We start from the raw sequence: 12,959 nt of genomic DNA, 5'->3' as shown, positions 1-12,959 counted from the left end.
ATAAACTTTCAGTCTATAGATGCACTGGTTCATGGGAAGGACAGAAGAAACTTCACAGCAAATAGATTATGTATTATGTGATCTCTGCAGTGTGCACCTCCAGGGAATTGTGCATGCCTCCTAATTGCCAAGTTCTGCACAAAAAAGTTAAGGAAGGATCTGATATAAAAGGGTTTTTTGCCGGGAGAGAGGGGAGCAGAGTTTAGTTTAAATGGGAAATCTTTTGTGTTGAAAATACTTTTCAATAAATGTTTTATTTTGCAGTTGGGTTTTTTTTCAAAATTAATTTTTATTAGGAAATAATAGAATCATAGAAAAGTAGGACTGGAAAGGACCTCAGGAGGTCATTTAGTCCTGCCTCCTGATCAAGGCAGGATAATCTGTATCTGAACCATCTCATCCAAGTGGTTGTCTAATCCAGAGGTATAACCTTAAATATTGGTACCTGGGAGCAGAGTGGGGAAGAGCTAACACTTACTTCCTCTTGCAGGGGCTGTGACAGGTGCTGCTGCTGCTGCCTCAGGGCAAACACCCCCAATATGACTGTGGTGGCAGCACAGGCACCCTCTGAATCATATCCCAGTCACCTTTACCTCCCTGCAAAGGTTACACTACTGGTCTAACCTAGTCGTAAAAACTTCCAAGAGTGGAGATTGCACAGCCTTTTTAAGTAATCTGTTCAGTGCTTCTCTGCCATTGTAGTTAGAAAGTTCTTCCTGATATCCAACCTAAATTTCCCATATTGCAATTTAAGATTATTACTTCTTGTTCTGCCTCCAGATGATGATGATAATGAGGATAAACAACATAACAGCAAACAACCCACCAGAAACAACAATAGGCTCCCAAGGTGACACATTGTTCACCTGAACATACACCCCAGATGTATATTCTAAATCTTGAGATGTATATACTTAGGAATTTGGGGGAGTATAGACATTAGGCCACTTCTTGGCCTCTAGAAGGCTCAGATCAAGTGTAGTCTCTTTTAGATAGTGCTGTGACTGACACTGTGCCTACTTCTGGAGTACACCTGGCCTCGAGGCTGAGGCGAGTCCCAATGAAGGGGCAGGAGCAGGCCTGACCCACCTGGCCCCACAGCCTCCATCTAGCAGGCAGCACTGCAGGCAGGCAGGCACGGCTCCACACTGCTGCTGCTCGGGTGAGTGGGGCACCGGGGCTTCCCGCTGCCAAGCCATGCCCACTGCACCTGGGGCCGTATGGCTAGGGCTGGGGAGCTGGGCCCATCCTCTACTGTGTACGGAGCAGCACAGGTAGGCCATGGAGTTTTTATAGCAGGCTAGGGGTGGGGGGGCCTCAAAAAGAAAAAAAGATTGAGAACCCCTGTTTTGGAGTTTGGTGCCCAAAAACTGGACACACGTGAGGCAGCACCAAGGTTTAATAGGGTGGAAGAATATTTTTTCAGTATTTTTAAATTGCTCCTAAATTGTGGAGTTTTGTTACCTTTCACCTAGCAAATGTCAGGAAACATGCAGAATATTGAATATTAAGTTTGCTTTGCTTACTCAGTTCCATTTTCTGCTGTTAGAAAACAGTAAGAAAGTGTTGCAATGGTACTTTGATAAAGTAACAAATACTTTCATTTTCATGTGTTAACACTTAAAAATGCAAATGCTATTTAGTAAATATGAAAAGTAATACTTTTTCACACTTTCTTACCATTTCCCAATATTTTTCCAATTGGAAAACATTAATAAAGTACGAAAAGTAGATTTTCCCAACTGAAAAAGCTGGGAAATAGTGAGAAAAAAAGTGATATTAAGGCTGGGGAGGAAACGGTTTCCCATTATTTTCAAAATTTCCTGTGGAAAAATCAGAATGTCCCGATAGTAAAATGTTGAAAAGAAATATTATCTGCAACATTTTCACAGGAAAATCCTGGTTCCCAAACACCTCTTTTTGTGTGGATGCACTGCTATGCACTTGATACCTAGTATAGGGCATTCTGCATGCAGGGTTGTAAAGAGGAAATATTGCTAAAACTTTGAGTAGTGTAATACCTCACAATACAAGTACAATATATTTTCTTCTTGCTGATACTGAGTATAATTTTATTTCTGCTTATTTTATTTCTAGCACATGTTTTATCATATGCATGAAATCAAGGAACACTCAAAATGCACGGTTTAAGTCATTCAAGATGGTTTAAAATAATTTTTAAAACAAATAAAACACTACAGTTTGTAAGAGTTTCAACCACAAAAGATTTTATTTGTAACACTTCAGATGTTCGTTTAACTGAATATATTGAGTTCCTCATACAACAATACTCTTCAGTAAACATTGTCCGATAATGTTACAGTGGAAACAAATTGGCCAACAATAAATGTTGGCATGCTTTACACCATTGGCATTCAGTACAGATTATGAATCAGCAATAGCCAAAGTTTACTTGACTATTAAATCTGTGCATCAGATTGTGAACCTCTTGTTCACGTCAATAAAAGCCACTGACAGGAGTAGCCCCACTGAAATAAATTTTTAAAAGATTATTTGCGTGACTGACTCACTCAATGGTGTGAGCAAAAGGGTTTGCAATCTGGCCCTTTATAAGCTGTTTTTCAGTACATTTGAAACTGAAACTGAGTAAGAGCTTAAAGTAACAGTATTAGCCTTAGTCTTTTCAATTGAATGAGTATCCATTATACCTTCATTTGCAGATTTTTTAAAATTCTCAGCATTGGCCTAACTCTGCTTTTATTAATCCCAAGCAATGACTTCCCTTTCCTACTTTAATATTGAAAACTGGTATATTTCATCACAGCAAAATTATCTTAATTACAGTCCAAAACTAATACTGTTCATTTAAGTCGTCACAAAATATAAGTTCAATAAATAAATAACCCTTCTGAAAAAGAAATGTAAAAATTATGCATGTATATACTAAAGACCTACATACAAACTAACGTCCATGAATTTACCACATTTTATCAAGTATGGAAATTTATACATGTTATTACATGCATGTATAGCTTATTTTTAAAACACCAAATATTAATTAATTTTTAGAATCCCATTGTCTAGTGATAAATATGTTAATTATTGTTATTGTTTATTATTGTTTCAATTATTTGTATTGCATAAGTGGCCATAGGCTTCAGTAAGAAGACTGTTGTTCATACATTTATTCACTCTTATCATTAAAAGGGTCCCCCACTCTGCCACGCTGAATTTACAGTCTATGTGTATGGCAAGAGAAAAGAAGTGAATACCACAAACAGAAAGAAGGAGCACTATAAACAATGTGGCAATTATAGTTAGTGTTACCACCAGAATTATGTTTAGTGGCATAGTGTTGCAGTATAACCTCATAAATCCTGCATGCTCAGAACTGAGCACCTGCTGGAAATTTGAAAATTCTGTTTTTTTTAAACCAGAGTGGTGGCCATATGTGGAGTGGCAGCACGGGGTGGTGGATGGTGTTGGCAGCCATTGCGTGCAAGCTTCCCCCTCCGTATCCAGGGAAGCAGACGGGGAAGCTTAAAAAGTGCCAGATTTTTGAGAATTCCTGATTTTTTATATCTGGATTTCATAGATTTCATAGACATTAGGGCTGGAAGGGACCTCGGAAGATCATCGAGTTCAGCCCCCTGCCTCAGGGGCAGGAAGTCAGCTGGGGTCACAGGATCCCAGCAAGATAAGCATCCAATTTTCTCTTGAAGGTGTTCAGTGTCGGTGCTTGAACCACCTCCGATGGCAGGCTATTCCAGACCTTGGGGGCTCCGACAGTAAAGAAATTCTTCCTTATGGCCAGCCTGACACAGTCTTGCAGTAGTTTATAACCATTCGACCTCATCATCCCTTGGGGCACTCTGGTGAACAAATGTTCCCCCAGATACTGGTGGTCACCGCTGATAAACTTATAGGTGGCCATCAGATCACCCCTGAGCCTGCACTTTTCCAGGCTGACGAGCCCCATAGCTCTCAACCTGTTGTCATAAGGTCTGTTTTCCTGACCTCTGATCATGCGCGTGGCTCTTCTCTGGACTCTCTGAAGCTTCTCCACATCCTTTTTGAATTGTGGAGCCCAAAACTGGACATAGTACTCCAGCTGGGGCCTCAACAAGGCCGAGTATAATGGGAGAATGACGTCCTGGGATTTGCTTGAGAAGCATCTATGGATGCAAGCCAGTGTTTCGCTTACTTTACTAGCAGCAGCATCACATTGAAGGCTCATGTTTATCTTGTGGTCAATCGTGACCCCCAAGTCCCTTTCTTCCATAGTGCTAGCCAACATAGCACTGCTGAGCCTATAAGGACGCTGCAGGTTTTTCCTGCCAAGGTGGAGAACCTTGCATTTTTCTGTGTTAAACACCACCAGGTTCTCATCCACCCATTTCCTGAGCCTGTTGAGGTCAGCCTGGATTGCCCTCCTGTCCTCAGGTGTGGATGCTTTACCCCAAAGTTTGGTATCATTGGTGAACTTGGCCAGTTCGCTTCTGACTCCAATGTCCACATCATGAATGAAGATGTTGAACAGTACAGGTCCAAGTACAGAGCCTTGAGGGACCTCACTGGTCACAGGGCACCATGACGATTGACTTCCATCAACCACCACCCTCTGGGTCCGACCACGGAGCCAATTCCCCAGCCAGCGGATTATGGTGGACCCTAAGCCACAGTTGGCCAGTCTTGCCAAGAGGTGATCATGGGATACCAGATTGAAGGTTTTTTTAAAGTCAAGATATATGACATTAATCTCCTTTCCCTTGTCCAGGTGATAGTTCACGTGGTCATAAAAGGAAATAAGATTGGGCAAGCAAGACCTACCCGCAACAAACCCGTGCTGGCTATCCCTCAGGATGTTGCCATAGGCCAGTCCATTAAGAATGGCCTCTTTGAGGTTATACTGTAGAAGCAGTGTTTGTTTCACGCTAACCTGACAATGGCACTCATCACTGCTATAGGTCATGAGTGAGTTTCAAGAGATTTCAAAGGGAATAAGGTAGTGGATGTAGGACTTTTATGGAAAGTTCCTTCCATGCATACTGGGTGACAAAGGAGAAAGAATGCTAAATCACTACCTTTTACCAGTTTCTCTTAAGAATATTTAGATCTTGAAATCAAGTTAACAAGTAAACCACAGAAAAAAGAACCCTAACACCAGAATTAGGTCTTCTGTGTTGTTGTGAAATATGGATTTCTTTTACGTGGTAAGAACAATGTGCATGTTCATGTGTCAGTGCTGTAAGATTTATGAAGCTCTTTCATGCTCATTTCCTCGTTTAAGTGCTGAGAGTTTTGTAAATGGAGCACTATGTTGTTGCCTAGGAACCTTAACTGAATTTAGAAATAAAGTATGTTGTTTTAGAATAGCAGTTAAGGTTTGAACACATTGTCTCCATAATAACCCTCCCCAGCACTGGTTAACATAGGGCACTAAACTATTGAACTGCTTTCCTGTGCACGTATTTTCATTGTATGTTTCTTTTTAATTGAGGATCTTCCTCCTTCCTCCTCCTTCTCTTCCCTCCTCCTCCCCCGCCCACCTCCCCCACCAGCGCGCACACACACACGCACACACACACACACACACACTGAGTCTTCCTACAGTTACAGACAGGTTATTTGACCAGTTCCAAGCCCTTTCTGGTTCCTCAAAAAACTTGGCCCGATAAGACAACAACCATGACCAGATTTACCATATTTAAATTGTCCAGGCCTCCTTACTCAGAAAAGCTGTCCCTTCTCCTCTTATCCCTTTCTTCCTCCACCATCTCTCCTGTCTTATTGGAAGCTGTGAAATGCTCACTATCTCTCAGAGTCAGGTCATTTATTTAAGTGAATAAATCTAGATGTGGGTTCCTAATTTTAGGCAGCTAAGTTTGAGCTGCTTGGTATTCACTTCTCTGCATCCTGTGTTTCCTGTATATATAATATGGATGATACTGTACATACCCCTCTGTGAGGTGGTTTAAGATCTTCATGTGGAAAGGACATTAGCAGAGACCATTCGCCACAGCAGATAGAGCTTCTCTGTGACATCTCCGTGCACTGGGGTTCTGCATGCCATCGTGTGTACAACATCACTGTGGAGATAGACCCAAGGAGTAACCATTCTCAGTGACAAGTTTCTCTATAGCCCTATTACTTGACCCATGTTCCCTGCAATCCTCATTTTCCTAATGACAGGAGAAGATTTGCCATTTATCATTCATTATTCACATTATGTTTGTATTTTAAAAGCAGCATCATTAAAATGAAACAAAAAACAACTCTTAACAAAAACCATATAGCATAGTTTAGAATCCGTTAGATTATGAACTTTGACCTGACAGATATAGGCCACCTTGCTCAGGTCTCTTCACAACACCCTGAGTAGGAGTTCAATTCAAAGATAGTTCATGCTGTGTTCAGCTAATCACCACTGGTGTCCCACATGGGGGCCTGCTACAACCTCAATATAGTTTTGAGGAATCCCGAAGCTACTTTAAACTTCTTCCTGGTTCAAGTTAAGTCAGAGTCCTCCAGCATCCCAGCATTTTGCTGCCAGCCCTGGGCTGGGCTGTGCTGTCTGCTCCAAAGAGGAGGACTGGCCCTGTACCTCCACTCCCTAGCCAGAGCAGTGAGGGCTGGCTCACTGACCCTCTCCCTCCCCCAAGCAAACCCCTGCTGGGGCCAGGGGAGGGGGGTTAAACTTCTTTCCCCCAAGTACAGAGCTGCCCTGCCTTGCTTACTTAGTGCTAGTTGTGACTGTGGACTACAGATCCTGGAGGCACCTGGAAGCAGGAAGAGAAAGTGATGAGCAACCCTCCAGAGTCCTGCAGCTGTGAGTCTGGACTGCAAATCCCAGAGACCTTGGGAGCAGCAGTAAGAAGCAGCGAACACACAGCCCATGCTGGCTACATGCCAGAGAGCCATGCTATAGCACCCCCTGGTATCTGGCTTGAGCCACTGCAGGCATGTGGCTGCATTTCCTGAATCAAAAGTGAATGTCCGTTCATTTGCTTATTGTTCCAATCTTAGCAGTTTAAACTAACTTTGCCAAGACTGAATCAATTGAGCCTCAGTCTTTTTGACTGTCTGTTCTTAGCCCTCATGAGAAGGTAATGACAGAAAACTGACCCAAAGATCACAGAGGTAAACAGTACCTTTGCAACAATCCCTTCAGTGTTCCCCAAGCCTTACTAGGAGCAGTGACTAGTCAGAGACTTAAATCACTTCAGTCAGAGTTAATTATCCTATCTGTTACATTGACTCAAATAATTTACAAACAATAATATTACTAATACAGAAAATAAAAATGCTTTTGCCAACACAATAAAAAAGTTTTCAAGTTCTCATTTTGCAGTAAGCTTTTGCAGCTGAGAAATAACCCCTGAAATACAAATTTGTTACTAGAAACACCACCAATTTGCATCAACTAACACTAGGTGGTGCTGATATGCTGTTTCCTACATGAATACTAAATTACTAGAAAGGAAGACAGATGTGTTCAGACTTCAGGTGTCACAAATGTAAATAAATAAAGCTGATATTTCTCAGTCATTATCTTAAAGGTTTTTAATACTCTTAAATGAGCATAAATCCTGTTCCCTTTTCTGCAAAATGCATTGTTGACTGAGGTATAATTCATTTAGATATATCTAGATTGGAGAGTAAATGCTATTAATAGTAGTCTTCACTGAACCATCACTGAAGCAACAGTAAATAATTATATTTTAACACTGGTTTTGTTAGTAATGGGAGGATCATGGTGGAAGAGCTGGTCAAAGAAAATCACCTTGGATTTTCACAAGTTGCTTCAGTTTAAATGAACAAGAATAAACAAAAGTCAGTCTGTAACTAATTTTCACATTTTCAAAAGCATAAACTTTGATAAACTAAGGATACTAGTTAGTGAAGTCAACTGGACTGAAAAATAGAAAATAAGGGGTCACTTTCACCGATATTTAAGTGAAAAAACAGGCCTGCATGTTGTCAATAACATGAAGACTTAAGAACTGATTTGGAAAAAAAGAATGATTAAATACATGGAGATAAATGGAAAATAAGATACAATGCAACATTGGTTTAACAAAGGCAGTTTGTTCCAGACTAATTGGTTATCTTTCTTCAATAAGATCATTCTTTTTCTACACAAAGGAATAGGAGTAGATCTCAACTATCTCCATTTCAGCGAAGCATATAGTACTACCTGGCACACACTTAGTAAACCTGAAAAAGATGTGGATTAGTAGAAGCACTGTAAAGTATATAAGAAACTGGCTAAAAGGGAAATGACAATGATTTGTGCTGAAAGGGGAACTATTACATTAATGGAAATTATTAATAGAGTTCTACAGAGATCACTCTTGGACCTGAGGTTATCTTAATACTATAAAACCATTTTTTTCATATAGAAATGGTTCTCACCCCCTTTATTTTGTAGAGGATTGGCAAATTAAGAATGAGCTACTCAGCTGATTGCTGCAGTTTTTATTTCAAAAGACTCTGATTCTCTAATCAGCTGGAGCTAACTGCCAGGAGAAGCACTGCCCTTTGAAATAAAACTTCAGCGAGAACTGGCACAACTCAATGATTCCACACAGTGTCTTACTGTTGCTGTAAACCCCACTGGCTTTATTTTTACATGGGCTAAAGACCCAAACTTGCAGAGAATCTGGGTGCTCCCGTATTTTTGTTGATAATGTTGGTACAAAAATTAGGAAAGTGCTAATAAGACTGAAACACACAATCAACACAGAAGAGGATTAAAGCAGACAGGAAGAACTGGATAACCTTGAGGGCCTGATAGATAGAAATGGGTTGAATTCAATAGTATAGCATCAAGCTCATGTGCTTAGGGCAGTGGTGTAACAGGTAGAGTCTTGCCTCACTCATGCAAAGCACTACTTTCAGGGGAGGTACTGGCACAGCCCAAAGGTCTAATTCCCATGCTGAACCCTGAATTCAGCAGCAAAAAAAGCAGCTGTGGGGGTAGACAAGAGAACTCCCTGGTTGCTGGCCATGCTGACACCTCTCCCTACAGTAACAGCATGGTGTGGGGAAGTGCTAACAAGAGGACTCGTGCTCTTGCTCCCCACAGCCAGAGCCTCAGGCCCCACTGCCTCCATTCTGGTACCCTCTACTTCCATTCTCCTCCTTAGTCAACACCCAGGGTTCATGCCCTGCTCACTCACCCTAGTTAAGTTACCGACTTAGGGATAGATCTTCAAATTTACTTTGGTGTTATGATGCTGAGAATTTTAATGCCTAACTTTTAGGCATTTGGGCCCCAGAGGAGAATCCAGTCTCAAGTTAGGCTCCTTATGCAATGCAGAGGGAGTAAAATGCCTCAGAATGAGATCTGCAACCACCCTACTAAGCAGGGAGTTGCTGAAACTACCATAAGGGAACACTGAAGAAAAGCAGTGTCTTCAGGCCCATCTGTCCTATGGGCTGAGGGCCCTAACCCAGGGCTGCAGAGAGGTACTTTAGTACATCATGGCAACAGCTTACCCAAGCAGGACAGGCCCAAGTGCACCCCACATACATAAAGACAAAGACAGACTCTAAACCCAGAGATATAATGGTGAGACCACTCCAAAATTATCCCCAACAGCTAGCTCTCAAGCACACTGAAGGCTTGAGAAGGAGGCCCCTGAACATCCTCGCCATGCAGCAAGCTTCTGGATTTAGAGTGTGATTGAGGGCATGCATGGATGGAACATGGGAAGAATAGGCTTGGGACTGTCCTGGTTGGGGGACACTACTGCCATGGTATAAAGAAGCCCACTGTCAGATTAGAATTCATAACCTGAAACCCTCTCCTGGAGTGAGCCATCCAAGTGGATAAAGGAGCATGAGTGACTGTTTTCTTTTAACATACAGCAGCAGCAACAGGTGCATCCTCAACAAAAATGCAGCTGAGGCCTGAGGAGGCGTTGCCTATCTTTTATATAATAGCCTTTTTGTTAGAGCACTTCACCAGGAAGTGGAAGACATGAGTTAAATTTCCTCCTCAGCTAAAGAGGCTTAATTCCATATCTCACAGAACAGTGTCTTAGCCACCAGGTTATAGGCTATTTTGGGAGAGGTAGGACCATTCACCCATCCTGTGGCGCCTCCCTCACTATGTAAAAAAGAATTCAAGAATCACTGGGTGACAGAGAGCACGACTTTCTAATATAGTAGTCAGGGAACCTTCTGGAGAAGTGAAAGAGGTGGGTTTGAACCCCTTCAGCCTGAGGAGACCATTGAACCCAGGCCTCCCACAACTGTCCTAATCACCAAGTTATCAGACAAAAGGATGCCACCAGCATCACCATATTTCTCAATAATAGCTGGAGCCCGCAGAGCTGTCCCTTGGGGGGTGCGAATCAGGATGACCACCACAGGGTCCGCACTTTGTGGGGCCCCGTGGACAGTGCCATACAGGCCCCAAGAGCACCGCCACCCCATGCAGCTGCTGCGCGTCACCCCGCCTCAGCCACTTGCCACCCCCGTCCCCCTGCCCCACCGTCTCCAGCCACTTGCCACTCCCCCCTGCCTGCACAGGCTGATATGCCCTGGACCCCTACATTTGGCTCTGGGAGCCCGTGAGTTTTGCGTGGAACATAATTCTCACAGTGTGTGCTAGACTTGCTCAGGGGTCTCCCAGGAGTTTTAGACAGAAGAATGCCTAATTTGTGAATCATGATCAGGTTTAAGTGCAACTGTTCACCCATGCCAAGATGGAAGCAATTCTGGTCATGCACAGAAGCAGAACTTTAAATACTAATGGACTGTAGTGCTAACTTCACCCACTAATGTCTGATATGTGGTTGCTAGCAAAATCCTGAGGTATGTGGCCAGAATCAGCATTCTGTTTTACCAGTGTAGATGCATGAATACTTAAGAATGCTAAGTTCAATTTTACCTGTTATTTCTGTTGTTCCTATGTTCAGTACCCATCTCCTTACTCTCATTCTTCCCTCCTTATTTCCCTCACCTCATCTATTCAGCTATGTCACCATTGTGATGCTGTCTGAGCTCATTAGAACATTCTCCATTGTATGATTTTCTTATATGCTAGTAGCAAGTGAATGTGACTGTAGAAGGAAAGTGAAAACTGTTCTTTCTATCATTCACATCTCTACATTGGTTTCTAATGGTTTTAGGGCAGGGGTAGGCAAAATACAACCCATGGGCCAAAATCCAGCCTGCCAATTGATTTTATCCAGCCTGCAGCTGCCCCCATGACACTATACATGGGGCCAAGCCCCGGCCGCTCCTGCCCACACCCACTGTGCCATGACCTTCATGGCACCACTGTAGCCCTGGCCCTAGCCCCAGCCAGAACTTACAGCTTCCCAGAGGGGCTGCTCTCACTGCTGCTGCAGCCACCTGGGTACTGCTTGGTTCCCACACCTCCAGTGGCTCCAACTCCTCCTCCTGCCCTAGCTGCACCTCTCTGGGCAACAAGTAGTGTGGGGAAGTGGTGGTGTCCATGGGAATGTGTGCTGGGTACCACATGCCCAGCCAGGTGGTGAGGAAACTGCAACCAGGCTGCTCCTGCCCTAGTGTGCTAGCCTCCAGTTCCAGCTCCCCACATCACCCCACATACCATCCCGCCACACACCCTCAAACACCCCCCTCAACAAACACCCATACACACACTGTATAAGAGTAAGACTTTATTTGGATCTCTTATGTAATTGCCTCTATATACACTACTCAAAAAAACAAATTGGGACAAAAATTATTTTTTGAAATAAAATTAAAATATGTTACAGTAAATGTTTGAATTTTTTTTAGTATACAATTTGTTTTTTTAATCTATAATTTATTAAAATATCTTCTGGAAGATTTTATGCATACAGACCTCAACAGCTCACCAAAACTTGTTAAGTATACCTGCCAGAATAATTGCCCACTTCTGCTTTAGAGGAATCACATAGAAAATAACAGAATCCCCTTACAGCAAGATGTATATACTGACTTTGATATCTTGAAGAATTCAGATGACACCACTGTTTCTCAACTATGTGAGCAGTGAAAAGAACAAGATACCCTATTTTTATTCCAGTGAATAGAAAATGGAAAAATCTTTTAATGACTTTGACAACCTGCTCATAGTGTTGGAAATGTAATTAGGTTCCTAAAATGCATTCAGTAAATATTATCCATGCTCTCATTATAACCCTGCAAATTATGCACATAGATACTCTGTGCAACCAACCAATAATTGCTACCTTTATTTCCTCCTAGTCAGCCACAGCCCTTGTAGATAACCTCCTTTCTTTCATCTAAATGCAGTCTTATTAGGTCAGCACTGATTTCTGACTGTATGTGTGTACAGTGGCCAGCACAAAATAGCCCTATCATGACTAAAGGCTTTGGCTATTCCTGTGGTATAAATAAATACTGATAATATGAAAGAAGCATCTGCTCTACAGAGTGTTCCTTTCTTCCAGTTGGATTAATCCAGGGGCAGACAATTTTTTTTGGCTGGAGGGCTGCTTAATGAATTTTGGTGAGTGGTCAAGGGCCACATGGGTAGCCCTGCCCTTTGACAGGTGTCCTGCCCCTGGTCACCATCTTGGGACCAGAAGTCCCACCTCCTAACCTCTGACCTTTGCCACCAGAAGTCCCTCCCCTTGCCCCTGAAAGTACTCCTTTTGTCAAGGGGTTTTGCCATCTTGGAACCAGAAAAAAAACAAATTATATTCTAAATATCAAACATCTACTACAGCATACGTTTATTTGATTTCAAAAATATTTTTGTCCTTTTACATGTGTTTGCATGGTGTACATAGAGGTGATTGCATAATAGCTTAAAATGAAGTCTTACTCTTGCATATTGTGGGGGGGTATAGGGGGTGCGGGTGGGTAAGTATAGGTTTGTGGGGGGTTGTGGGTATGTGTGTATGTGGGGTGGGGGGTGGATTGGGGTGGGGGGTGTGGGTGGGTCTGAGGGTTGGGGGGTAGATGTGTAAGTGGATATGTGAGGTGTCTATGGAGTCCCTGCCAGCCCA

This window comes from Alligator mississippiensis, chromosome 3, assembly GCF_030867095.1.
Source record: "Alligator mississippiensis isolate rAllMis1 chromosome 3, rAllMis1, whole genome shotgun sequence".
NCBI lineage: Eukaryota > Metazoa > Chordata > Crocodylia > Alligatoridae > Alligator > Alligator mississippiensis.
This window is presented reverse-complemented; position numbering follows the sequence as displayed.